This window comes from Callithrix jacchus, chromosome 1 (assembly GCF_049354715.1).
Source record: "Callithrix jacchus isolate 240 chromosome 1, calJac240_pri, whole genome shotgun sequence".
In the NCBI taxonomy this organism is placed as follows: Eukaryota; Metazoa; Chordata; class Mammalia; order Primates; family Cebidae; genus Callithrix; species Callithrix jacchus.
In genome coordinates this window covers 154,931,588-154,946,024 of record NC_133502.1, presented here as the reverse complement: position 1 = coordinate 154,946,024, position 14,437 = coordinate 154,931,588, and the positions used below count along the sequence as shown (strand labels likewise).

The 14,437-nt window shown below is 40.0% G+C and overlaps 1 long non-coding RNA gene across 1 annotated transcript in view; it reads left to right on the top strand.

Annotated features, from left to right (window-relative positions):
- The first annotated feature begins 2,003 nt into the window (after positions 1 to 2,003).
- The window catches only part of LOC144579444 (uncharacterized), a 43,555-nt gene continuing 31,121 nt past the window's right edge, over positions 2,004 to 14,437 (top strand). Inside the window, exon 1 of the long non-coding RNA XR_013526985.1 lies at positions 2,004 to 2,621. This is a non-coding gene — a long non-coding RNA (uncharacterized LOC144579444). The remainder of the gene's footprint in view (positions 2,622 to 14,437) is intronic.

Below are 14,437 nucleotides of genomic sequence, written 5' to 3'. Positions count from 1 at the left end.
AATTTTTCAGTTTCCATGTGATTGTGCAGTTTTGAGGGCTTTTCTTAATCCTGAGTTCTAATTTGATTGTGCTGTGTTCTGAGAGAGTGTTTGTTATGATTTCCATTCTTTTGCATTTTCTGAAGAGTGATTTACTTCCAATTATGTGGTCAATTTTGGAGTAAGTGCAATGCAGTGCTGAGAAGAATGTGAATTCTGTGGATTTGGGGTGGTGTCCTGTAAATGTCTATTAGGTCTGCTTGGTCCAGATCTGAGTTCAAGTCCTGAATATCCTTGTTAATTTTCTATCTCATTCATCTGTCTAATAATGACAGTGGAGTGTTAAAGTCTCCCTCTATTATTGTGTGGGAGTCTAAGTCTCTTTGTAAGTCTTTAAGAAGTTACTTTATGTGTCTTCATGTTCCTGCATTGGGTGCATAAATATTTAAGATAGTTAGCTCTTCTTGTTGCATTGATCCTTTTAACATTATATAAAGCTCTTCTTTGTCTCTTTTGATCTTTGTTGGTTTAAAGTCCGTTTTATCAGAGACTAGGATTGCTACCCCCTGCTTTTTTTTGCTCTCCATTTGCTTAGTAAATCTTCTTCCATCCCTTTGTTTTGAGGCTATGTGAGTCTTTGCATGTAAGGTGGTTCATGTGAATACAGGACACTGATGGGTCTTGAATTTTTATTCAGTTTGCCAGTCTGTGTCTTTTGATTGGGGCATTTAGGCCATTTACATTCAAAGTTAATATTGTTATGTTTGAATTTGATCCTGTCATTTTGTTACTGGCTGGTTGTTTTGCCCATTAATTGACATGGCTCCTTCATTATGTCCTTATTCTTTACCATTTGGTACATTTTTGCAGGGGCTGGTACTGGTTGTTCCTTTCCCTGTTTAGTACATCCTTCAGTAGTTCCTGTAAAGCAGGTCTTGTAGTGACAAAATCTCTAAGTAATTGCTTCTCCGTAAAATATTTTATTTCTCCTTCACTCACGAAGCTTAGTTTGGCCAGATATGAAATTCTGGGTTGAAAGTTCTTTTCTTTAAGGATATTCAATATTGGCCCCCACTCCCTTCTAGCTTGCAGGGTTTCTGCTGAGAGATCTGCTGTAAGTATGATAGTCTCTCCTTTCTGGGTGACTCGACCTTTCTCCCTGGCTGCCTTTAGGATTCTTTTTTCCTTCATTTCAACCCTGGTGAATCTGACAACTATGTGCCTTGGGGTTGCTCTTCTTGAGGAATATCTTTGTGGTGTTTCCTGTATTTCCTGGAGATGAATATTGGCCTGCCTTGCTGGGTTTGGAAAGTTCTTTTGAATAATATCTTGAATAGTGTTTTTCAACTTGGATTCATTCTCCCTGTCACATTCAGGTATGCCAATCAATCATAGATTCGGTTTTTTCACATAATCCCATAGTTCTTGGAGACTTTGTTCATTTCTTTTCACTCTTTAATCTTGGCTTCTCGTTTTATTTCATTGATTTTGTCTTCTATCCCTGATATCCTTTCTTTTGCTTGATCGATTCAGCTGTTGAAACTTGTGTATGCCTCACGAAGTTCCTGTGCTGTGTTTTTCAGCTCCATCAGGTCGTTTACGTTCTTCTCTAAGCTGGTTATTCTAGTTAGCATTTCTTCTAACCTTTTTTTAAAGGTTCTTAGTTTCTTTGCATTGGGTTAGAACATGGTCTTTTAACTCAGAGAAGTTTATTACCCACCTTCTGAAGCCTGCTTCTGTCAATTCATCAGATTCATTCTCATCTTTTTTTGGTTCCCTTGATCGTGAGGAGTTATGATCCCTGGGAGGAGAAGAGGTGTTCTGTTCTTTGGTGGTTTCATCCTTTTTGCACTGTTTTGTTTTTTTTTTCCCCCTCATCTTCGTGGATTTATCTCCCTTTAATCTTTGAAGTTGGTGATTTCAGGAGTCTGTGAGCGGACTTTTTTTCTATTGAGGTTGGAGCTGTATCTTTTTTGGCCTGTAGAGGGCGGTGGTGGACTCTTTCGGTTCAGTCAGGTTGTTGGGTGGTCCCTCCCTGGCGTCTGTTCGCAGGTGAGATTGGCCCCGCCTTCCTGATGGCATCTCTCCTTCCTCAGCTGGATCTTCCTGGTTGGGGTCAAGCTGTGTATTCGCTGCTGAGCTCTCTAGCGAGGGCTTCAGTTTGAGCTCTGTGGAGGTGAGGCCTACCAGGCCTTACGGTCTGTTTCCGTGTTTACAACTTTGCCTTCCTCTGTGGGACAGTTAGGCCCGCTGGCGTTAGTCCAAACTCCCGCCCAGGCCCCTGCGACAACTTGCTGCACCTGGCAGTAGCCGCTGCTCTGATTTGCATCCACTGCCCGGGCGCCCCACTGTCGGGCAGGGCTATCTTGGACCTTGGGTTGCAGGAGGGATGAGGTAACCACAGAATCCGAAACGGAGCGCCAAGGGGGTTAAGTTCCCCAGCGCTCCAAGCCGGCTGCACGTTTCAGGTGTGGACGCGCCCCTATCAGTCCCATAGAAAGGAACCAGGCGCCTCGTTTGCAGTTGTGAAGTCCTCTAGCCCTCTGCCTCTCATTCGCTGGGAGCTGCATTCCGCTGCTGGCTTCTCTCAGCCATCTTGGCGCCCTCCTCCCCAGCTCTTTCAATTGTCACTGCAATGTGGGGTAAGCTCTTTCCTTCCTAATTCTCAGCTTCTTTACCTGTGAAATGAAGATACTGATTCCTATGTCACATACTTATTATAAGAATTATATGAAATAATATATAAAGTGCTTATGATACTGCTTTGTACATAATAAGCACTTCCTAAGTGCTAGATACTATTTTTTAATTTGATGTGGTGCACATTCTATAAAATTCTGTCTAGCCCATCTGGCCCCAAGCCCCATGCTTTTTCCTCTGTGTCAGGTGGCTTAAATTTATAACCTCAGTTTTATCAGTGAGTTCACAAGGTCTTTGTTTAGTTAAAAACCGTCTATTGCATTTTTTATTTCCATGACTATATTTTTCATTTCTATATGCTCTAATTAATTCTTTTTAAAGTATCTATTCTTTTCTCAGTGTCTCATTTTTGCAGCTCTTTTTGATGCTTTTAAACTATTTAAATATACTTGTATAGTCTCTATGAAATTCGTAATTATTGGAGTTCTTCACTTAACTCTCTATATATTTTTTCTGCTGATAGTCACTCATGATAGATCAATTGTTGGTGTTTTTAGTTTTGGATTGAGAGTTTATCTTGAGTGGGTCTTTATCCATAGGAATCATGTTCATTTTTGACTGAAAGTATTTACCCATAAAGAGTGGTGATATTTATTTCTTCCAGGTTTTCTAGGGACATTAAAAGCCTAGGACCTATTTTGTATAGCTTGGAGGTTCCAGGATTATGTAATATAAATTATAACCTCAGGCATACCTGTTATCCAAACTGATGTTTACAAATTTCAAGAATATATTATCCTAACCACAAGCTAGCTGAGAGAGATAAACTTTCTCCTTATCTTTCTTTGGGGACAGGCAGCTCATTTCTAGTGTATCCTTTAATTGTATATATTATTCTTCATGGGTTTATGCAAGTGCGTAATTTCTGACTCTCCCCACATTTCATAAGTACAAGACTTCATTTGCTATCACAATATGGGCATTAATACCGAAACCCATAGATTACCGTGAGTGACGGTGCTTGCCCTCTGTCACCTCAGGGAAGCAACAGTATCAGCACACATGCTTACAACCTTGCTTTTGAGTTCCTTCTTCATTTCTGACCTCTGACCTCTGGGGATTTCCCTTTCTTGTGAGTTCAGCCATGCATCTAAAAGGGTGTTTGTTATATTTTATCTGGCATTTATATGTGGAAGGAGTGTTTTCGGAATATCTACTGCACATATTGCTTTCCACAAGTGTTGCATGGAAGACTTTCTCCCATTGCTAAAGACTTCCCATCCTTTGTGCTTCTTTTAATATGAAAGTCTCTATTGCAAGGATGGTGCTCATAGAAGCTAAGTGACCCTAGGATTGTTCTTTAACAATGTAAGATGTCTCCTTCAAATTTTTGTGGTTTAACTATTCCCTGTCCATTAGGCATGAGTAATCCTTAAAGTGGGCTTTGCCATGTTGACTGAAAGTAGAAGGTGATAAGCAATAGCCTAGATAATTTCCATTTTATTCAGTTTGCATGTTCCTGCCATTGGGAACATTTCCCCCAAGAGACTAAGAGAGGTATCTGATTATAAAGATGTATATTTCCTATGCAAATTAACATACTTGCAGAATTTAAGTCTGAAGAGAAGAGAGATACCTGCATTTTCTGGAATACATGGAATCGTGGAAGAGAGAGCTGTTTTTATTACTTTGGCTAATGACGTCTAATTTCCCTCCACAAAATGATTGGTCATTTTTATTGCTCAAGCCCACTGGGTCTTTCCTCACCAAAACCAAAAAACTAGATTCGTTTGCCAGAGCAGGAACTAAACATGTGCCAAATGCACATATATATTGCCACTTCCTTTCATTGCTTTTTGTACAAAAATGGGCTTCAGATCTCAATAAAAGTCATTAAGTCTGTGCAGTCCAGATAGCCTTCCTTTGGCCTGGAGATGTGTCTGTTTTGTTTCACATCACCTCATTCTGCAGTAAATTGTGACTTTCGGGGCATTGGGGCAGCATAATTACTGAGCTACTCTTTAAAGGGCTAAGGCTTCAAGACTGAAGGAGCAAAATGTTTGCTGATTGGCAAAAAGCCACAGGATTATTTTATTTCAACTAAAGATATATGAGGCATGCAAGAACGAACATCAGCTTTGGAATCAGTCGGAAATGAATTCCAGTCCCAGTTCTGTAACTCACTGACAGTGTGATATTTGGCAAGCTACTAAACTTTTGTGGTTCTCAAATATATGAATTAGAGACTATTTTTAAGGCACAGGAAACTAATATTTGTGAAAGGCTTAATCTAGGGGCAGTGTGGTATCGAGGAGATGACTTTAGAGCCATTGAGATACAGGTTAAAATTTTGGCTGTACCCATTCCCTTTTGTCTAAAATGGGAACAACAATACCTACCACACAAAGTTGTTTGTGAGGACTAAAGTCAATAGGAAAACTTCACCAAGCACTTGGTTCACCGTATATATTCTTTTCTTTCTCTTGTTAGCATGGTCTTTGGCTTGAAACCTACCAGTGCTAATCCCTTGCTCCCTGAGAGACTCAGGAATTTGACTCAGCTCTACCCTTGGGGTGCCGTCTGTTTAGGGCGAGGCCAACTACTCAGGTTTTTACCTAAGTAAGATGACCCTTTCATTATCCTTCCCTTGGTTTTCTAGACAGAGGGGTTATTGGAAGCTGGGGATGGCTACAAGCCAGCAAGCTGCTTCCTGCCTGCCACCTGGCCCTCCCACGGAGCTTTCCATCTTTCAATCGCTGGGGTTGTGACAGCAGGACCCAGGCAAGAGGCCACTGGTCGAGGCTTGGCCTTAGACTCCTGAGAGGCCCCTGGAATTTTCTGGAGACAGACTAGGCTCTGTCAGCAGCCCACAGCCTGGAGAAGAACGAACAGGGGTTGTAAGGTTTGTTACTCTTAGCCTTCCTTCCAGAGGCTTGTGGTTTTAAAGCTTTAATCACTGAGATCAGAACCATCCTATTTTATTACAGTGCCAAAAAAGTCCACCCTGGCCCAGCGCAGGAGATGGTGGCTCCTCCCAGAGGCCGTCAGCCTGACAGAGAGAGTCATGGCTGCCAGGTCCCAGAGCTTCCTGCGGGGCTTGTGTTTCCCTTCCTATTAAATCCTCCCTGTGCTCAGAAGGCCGCTCCACTTTCCCATCTCTCCAGTTCTGCCTCTGGCTTCTTTAAAGGCTTCAGTGTTTCCTCAAATTAAGAAACCCAGCTGCTCGAGGCCCTTTGTTCAGTGTCTCTAGGATGACCTTTCAGATAATTCGTCCCCACTTGCAGGGGCTGAGCTTTGCTGGTATTTAGACTCAGAGCTTCCTTGGCTAATCGGAATTTATTATCCTCTTTGTTAGGAGACTATGAGGTTCTTTTTCTCCATGGAGGGCTGTCTTCTGGGTGAATGATACATGGGCTGGCCTGGCTCTCTAATCCTGGCAAGCCCTGTTTCCAGGTTGTGTCTCTATGGGCCCCAGAGGCTCTGTGTGTGTATGTGTGCATGCATGCTCACTTGGCGATGGAAAATAAAGACCCGCAGGATCTCAGCATCATTCTGAGATAAAGGAATCAGATTAGAGTTGAAGGAACGTGGAGTCTTCACTTTAACCTTCCAAAAGCCCTCCTATGAGTTTAACTATGCAGTTGGCTTTATATAGCTGTTTAATTATTCTGGCAGATCTGACTTGTTCATTGAGTATTTTTATTGTGGTAAACTATGCTTAACATAAAACTTAACATTTTGATCCTTTTTAAGTGCACAGTTCGGTAAAAGTACAATCACATTGCTGCTATGCAACCATTACCACTGCTCAACCACTGGACCTTTTCATCTTCCCAAACTGTAACTCTGTACCCATTAAACAATAACTCCCCATTCTCCTCTCCCATCAGATAATCACTACTCTATTTTCTGTCTCTATGAATTTGAAGACTACAGATACTTCATGTAAGTGGAATCATATGCTATTATTTTTCCTTTTGCACCTGGTTTATTTCATAGCATAATGTCATAAGGTTCATCCATGTTCAGCACATACCAGAATTTTCTTCCTTTTAAAGGCTGCATAATATTCCATTGTGTGGGTACATATTTCATTTCTCTATTTACTTGTTTGTTGGTTGACATGGGTAGTTTCCACCTTTTGGCTATTGTGAGTAATGCTGTTATGAATGTTGGTATACAAATATCTGTTTGGGTGCCTGCTTTCAATTCTTTTTTTTTTTTTTTCTGAGACAAAGTCTCTGTCACCCAGGCTGAAGTGCAGTGGTACAATCTTGGCTCACCACAACCTCCACCTTCCAGGCTCAAGCAATTCTCCCACCTCAGCCTCCTGAGTAGCTGGGATTACAAGTGCCTGCCACCACCACACCTGGCTAATTTTTGTATTTTTGGTAGAGATGGGGTTTCACCATGTTGGCAAGGCTGATCTTGAATTCCTGACCTCAAATGATCCACCCATCTCAGCCTCCCAAAATGCTGGGATTATAGGGATGAGCCACCACGCCCGGCCTCAATTCTTCTGGGTATATACCTAGAAGTGGAATTGCTGGATCATATGGTAACTCTTTGTGAATTTAATAGAAGGAGCCACTATACTACTTTCCACAGTGGCTGTGCCATTTGACATTCCCATCAGCAATGCTTGAGCATTTCAATTTCTCCACATCCTCACCAATGCTTGTTATGCTCTGTTTTTTTTTTAAAAAATAATCATCCTAATGGGTTTGAAGTGGTATGTTTATTGAATTCTGAGGATAAGAATGAGAACAACTACAATACTGATTATGTATTAATTGATACTATGTAGTACATATTTAACACATGTTCTCCTCTTGAATGTTCAAAACAACTCTATGTGGTTTGTTGTCTCTCAAATTTATAGACGGGGAAACTGACACCCAGAAAAGTTAGGAACTTGCTCAAACTAAAACAGCTAAAAGTTAGCAGAACTGAGAGTGGATGCCTCCTTCAGGGAGCACACAATCTAGTGGGATAAATACCTTCTAAGGTAATCACAGTGCAGGGTTGTCCATGGTGTCCATGACCTTTCAACTACACAACTGGTTTTCTAATCACATAGTTGTGCTTAGATGAAAACTTGGGATTTTCCTTCTGCTAGTGCATTGCTAATTCTAAAAGGCTTCCAAATGTAAAGCCAAAGACTTCCTATAAATATTTGGCTTTGGGATGTTGGCAAGTTTCCTGGAAACAACCTACATAGACACACGAGCATATAAGTCACTGAAAACATAGTTACCTGGGATGCACTCCAAGGTTTCTCTGAGTCCTCGTTAAGCATGATGTTGCTGTGCTGGATCTTGAGGCTGGGGTGAGGCATGGACCGTTCCTTCAGGGACCATACAACCTAGTGGGACAAATACCTTCTAAGGTAATTACAGTACAGGGTTCTGTGGGCTGTGGCAGAGGAGATGACTACAGTACAGTGTGCAGGGTGTTGGGACCAAGGAATAGGGAGCACAAATGATGAGAATGAACTCCATCCTTAGATACAGGATACTAGAAAGGATTCACATCAGAATCATCATGTAAGTTGACCATAGTAGGGTAACCTGCAATATGAGAGTTGGGAGAATGGTGACAGTGGACAGGGAAATGTATTCTGTGTGTGGAGATAGCAAATACAAGGGCTTATAAGAGGGCAGGAATATGTTTCATGTGGAGTGGTGTAAATGTTTCAGTACATCTGTGGAATTAAGGGCATGGTAAGAAGTGGCAGCAGTAGGATTGGACATAGACATACAACCTATCCGTTCAGAATCTTTTCTGTTCTACAAAACATCTGGATTGCTCTTGTAGTTGATGAAAAGCTATGGAAAAATCTGTGTTTTAAGCATGAGAATAATTTGGTCAAATTTGTGTTTTAGAAAAACCACATTTACTTAACTGATGGTGAATGGATTGATACTGCAGTGAGATGGGAGGTGAGACCTGTAGTAGGAAGGCTAAATGTAAGAGCAGGGTACATACATTAATTGCTATGTGCCAGCACTGTACAAAAACATTACCTGCATTGCTCATTGGATTACCACAACAACTCTGAAAAATCTATTGTTATCCCATTTACAGATGGGGAAACTGAAGTTAAGCAGGTTAAATAACTTGTACAAAGTCACATTGCACTAACAGTGGGGCTGACATTTTAACCAGGGCTGTTTTAAGAAATGCCAACTAAAATTAGGGCAGCCGTAGAAGGATAAAGAAACTGTGACTGATATGTGTGATATTTAAAAGGTAAAGATAACTAACAAGGGTGGATGACAAGGAAGCAACTGAAAATAATGAATGGCTGGATTTAGGGAATAAAGGAGAATGAGGTATTGGTGAAGACTCTCAGGGGTCTATTTTGGAGGACTGGGCAATTGATCATGACTTTTACCGAGAGGAGAAAGAGCATAGGGGGGTGGAGGGAAGAGGTGGTGGGCTCTTTCTGGACAAGTTGTGGAGCCTGGAGAAATAATGCATTGATGGAATAAACCTTTTGAAATATGAATTTATATCTATTATCATTAATGATGAATCTTTTTAAAAAAATTACTTTAAGTTCTAGGATACATGTGCAGAATGTGCAGGTTTGTTACATTGGTATACATAAGCCAAGGTGGTTTGCTGCACCTATTCACCCATCCTCTAAGTTCCCTCCCCTTGTCCCCGACTCCCCAACAGGCCCTGTGTGTGTGTTGTTCCCCACCCACTGTGTCCAAGTGTTCTCATTGTTCAACTCCCACTTATGAGTGAGAATATGTGGTGTTTGGTTTTTCTGTTCCTGTGTTAGTTTACTAAGGATAATGGCTTCCAGCTTCATCTATGTCCCTGCAAAGGATATGATCTCATTCCTTTTTATGGCTGCATAGCATTTCATCGTGTATATGTACCACATTTTCTTCATCCAGTCTATCATTTATGGGCATGTGGGTTAGTTCTATGACTTCACTATTGTAAATAGTGTGGCAATAAACATACATGTGCATGTATCTTTATAGTAGAATATAAGTTGTTGCAATTTAAAATATGACCAGGGAATAAAATATCATATATCTGTAAAATATAATATATATTATATGTAGTATATATAACATATATTACAAATATATGTATATAATATACAGCATCATATACAACATATTATATATCTTATACTATATAGTATATATTTACACAATATACAATATATAATATATATTTATGCAATATATGATATATAACATAATATATACAATATATACTATAGAATGTATATAATAATATACCTATATAATATAAACATGTATATAATGTATATTATATACATATATATATTACATGTATATTGTGTGTGTATATATATATGTGTCTATCATTGTCTGGTATATGAAAAGTTTTGATTTCTCAGGGGGTGGGGCCAAGATGGCCAACTTGAAGCAGCAGAGATCAGAGGCTCCCATCCAAAAGAACCATAATCAGCCTGTGAATCCTGCATCGGCAACCCAGGTATCCAGGCTGTCTCATCAGAACTGACTAGGGGGCTGGCATGATTCACAGAGAGGAAGAAAGAGCACTGTGGTGCCACACTGTGGTGTGGTGGCCCACCTGAGAGCCACAGGGGGCCACTCCATGGCCAAGGGGTGTGGTAAGTGAGAGTGCTACCCAGCTGGGGAAACCATGCTTTTTCCATGGAACTGTGCAACCCATGAATGGGAAAATCCCACTCACGAACCCATGCCACTGGGGCCTAGGGTCCCAACCCTAGACCTATACAGATTCTCAGCAGACTCTCAGCTAGAATCAGCTTAAGCCTGCAGAGGCTCCTGAAGGGAGGGGCATGCAGCACCACAGCTGCAGCTGCCTGCGGTCTAAGCTATTTGAGCTCCTTGGGAGTGGGGCAGCAGCCAGCATTGGGACACATAACTGCCCAACACACTAAGCGCCCTGGGCAGGGGAAGGGCGGCATCCATCTCTAGAGCTCCAGGTACACTATTCCCCTGCTGGAGCCAGGGAGGCTGGATGGCTTGGTCCCAAGTGCTGTCCCCCACAGCCCAACACACTGGCTGTGGCAGACTGCGGCCAGAGCACCTACCTACTCAGGCCTGACCCTGACCCATCCTTCCTTACTGGATGGTGCTTCTCTGCAGGAACTCCAGCAACTCCAGCTAGAGACTCAGGGACAGAACCGTGATCTCCCTGGACCTGATCCCCTAGGGGAAGGGATGGCTACAGTCTCTGAGGATCAGCAGACTTAGCCTTTTCTCCTGAGGAAGCCAGATAGCCCAGACAAGTGGGTTTCCCCCAGTGAAGCACACTTCCCTCCACCAAGGGACAAAGTGCTTTGTTAAACTGGTCCTGTTCTCTCTGTCACCCAACTGGGTGAGATCCTTCAACAGGGGTTGTCAGACACCCTAGATAGAAGCGATCCTACTGGCATAAGTTTGGTGCCCCTCAAGGTCAAAAATCCCAGAAGAAGGAGCAGGTTATGAACAGACACTTCTCAAAAGAAGATATTTACATGGCAACAAACATATGAAAAAAACCTCAACATCACTGATTATTAGAGAAATGCAAATCAAAACCACAATGAGATACCATCTCACACCAGTCAGAATGGTGATTATTAAAAAGTCAAGGAACAATAGATGCTGGTGAGGCCATGGAGAAATAGGAACGCTTTTATGCTTTGGGGGAATGTAAATTAGTACAACCATTGTAGAAGACAGTATGGTGATTCCTCAAGGATCTAGAACCAGAAATATCATTTGACCCAGCAATCCCATTACTGGATATATACCCAAAGGAATATAAATCATTCTTACCTATAATTACATATGTACAAAAAATATAAAATGTTTTTAATATATAACACATTTATTATACATTATTATACATATAATTATTGTACCTGTATATTATCCATATATATAAAATATGATATTTTATTCCCTGGTCATATTTTAAATTGCAACAACTTACCACCTTCTAGAATTAACTCTATAAGCCCATTCTCTATAGAGTCGCTGAAGAGTTCCTTTCAAGTTGGAACCTATCTATGTCATTTTTATTGCTTAACTTTTCCCGTTTGCCCTGAGAATGCTCATCAGGGGCACGTGCAGCTGCAATGTTTACCCTGTGATAACTTTTGCCATGAAATACCTCACTTTTGTTATCATTTTTGTATCACTGTAATATATTGACTTTGGGAACACAAGACATTGCCATATTTATAGCATTCTGTTTTTAGTAGTGGTATTTCCATTTATGAAATATAGTAAATATTGATCACTGAAAATGCCATATCCTAGAAAAATTGCATTTTTACCTGTGATGTTAACATCATCCTCAAACAGTTGTTGGTGGAAGATTCATTTGATGAATCTGATTTTTCTGAAAGACATGATTCTGATGATTCAGACAATTTTTATATTAGTTCTTTCTGAAATAACTCCAATAATGGTTTTTATGTTTTATTTTCACATTGAAAATCAGTCGGATTTACTTGAGCCTCAAAGAGTGTGTTTATGTAAAATTAAATGAGTGCTGGCAGTGAGCACCTTTTTTTTCTAAGTGGGAAAAGGGTTAAAATCTTTCAGTGGCTCTATATTGCCCATGAGGCACTCAAGGCCTTGGTCATCTGTGTCTCTTCCTCTTCTCCCACTGCCAGCTGCAATGAGATATTCATGATGTAATAAACAAGCCATGTCATTTCATAGCACCATGTTTTTGTGCATGATGCCCAATATACCCATATGTTTTTCTGTTCTCATTGATTTGGAAATTGACAATTTTTTAAAACCCTAATCTTGTTTCCTCTAAGAAATTCCCTCCAGTTCCCAGCAGAGTCCATTGCTATTTCTCCCATATATATAATATACAGTATTTTATTTATACAAATACATTTGATGTCTGTTTTGTGTCATTGGTTATGAGTTCCTTCAGGGTAAGGACTTGATTGGTGTATCTCTGTAGCTTCTCACAGTCCCTTATAACATGCCAAATACACAAAATGTTTCCACAGTTGGTGAACTAAATGAATGAATGGATATTCATTATGAGAATTAAATGTTATTCTTAAAATAATGAGTATTTATTATAAGAATTGTATATGTGTGTATATATAGCTGTTACTAGAATACTTGCCACAAAATAGGTATTATAGAAGTATTTGCTATTATTATTCTCCTGCATAATTTCTGTCCATATTTCTTTCCATTTGGTTTTGCCATCTGAGCAGATTAAAGGAAAGAAATGTCACATTCCTGTGTAACACCTTACATAAGCATTTAATCAACCTATCCATACATTCATCAAGCATTTGTGATTCCCACGGTCCAAATCTCTGAATTTTCTTTCTAGCCATGTGTGGCATAGCTCTCTGACTACACTCTAATACCCTACCCCTCTGGAGCATGGGTATATTTACTGTCTTTTTCCCATGAGGATTCCCCAATTCGTATTGCTTTTCTAGCTTTTTCAATGGGGTTTTCAACCTCTCATGAATCTCAGAGGTTCTTTGCAATAACATTAATCTTTATTGCACAAGACTGCCGCATTCTTTTGCTTTGGATTTATCTTTGTAGATTCTGCTCCCAAATAAATAAATAAAATGGAATGACACATTTCTACAGCTGAACAGTGAAGTTTGTTTTTCTGTGAGGCTGAACATTTATTGATGAATCCATATTGTACCGACAGCAACTTCTTCAATAATTTCATGGGTTATATAGCAGTTGGTAATAGTGCATGCATGTGGGCAGGGAGAACTATGCAAATATCAATAATAATTATGCTTGGTGTATGCAAATTCCACCAGGTATTTTCAGAAATTAATCTTCCAAATTAGTTTTGCACAATTCAGGAAAATTGAAACGTGCATTTAAATAATTGTAGAAAAATGTAAAAGCAAGCTCTACTCATTTAAATCACCCAGTTCAGGTGCTATTGTAAACAAAGGGATTGTAGATATTTCAGACACAGAAGCCATACTGTCAAAACAGCATTATAGAGATCATGAGAGCTTTGCTTTGTTTGTTGACAACTTACCGGGGAAGGCATTGTTTGGATTAGTTTGTTTGGTTTAAAGCATTATTATTAATATTCCTCAAAAATCATTAGTAAAAAGAAGCAATATTGTTTTGTTTATATATTCACTTGTATGTTTCATGCATTACTGTGTCCATTTATCAACCCATCTATCTATCAAATGAATGTTTATTAAGCATGACTATGTACCACAGACTGAGGTAAGTAAAGTTATGGGAGCTAGGACACTTTTGATTTAAGGCTCCAGCTCAATATGGGCCACAGATTTACATAGTTTAGCCATTTTGGAGTCTTTACATTTCCTCCATGGGTTTAATATCAATTGTAACTTCATATGAAAGCTTGAATGTGGGGTAATAATTAGTGCATTTACATAAGCAAAGCACTTTCAGTGTCTTCTGCTTTCATGCAGTTTTAATTCATCAAATTATGGCAGAGGCTTTAAATGCTGAAAGTAACCCTAAGTTTCTCTGACTTTCTTGAATACCTGAAATGTATGTCTCAGGGAAAATACTCAATTCATAGATAAAGGCTAGAAAGACATGCAAGCCTTGCCCTCAAGAAGCTATCGCATAGGCATCCAGGACAAGGAGCATTCGCCTATTAGTAATGCTTCTGATTAAAAGTACTGTTATCAGAGTCCCTGGACATTTTGGGAACAAAAAGTCTCCTTCCAGGAGTGATCAGGACACTTTCAGGATGTCCTTGAGTTGTGCCTTGGAAATGCATTTTACAAAGGAAAATGGTGAAGACAGCTGTTGAAATAGGGAAGTTCAGGGTTTCTGACTTA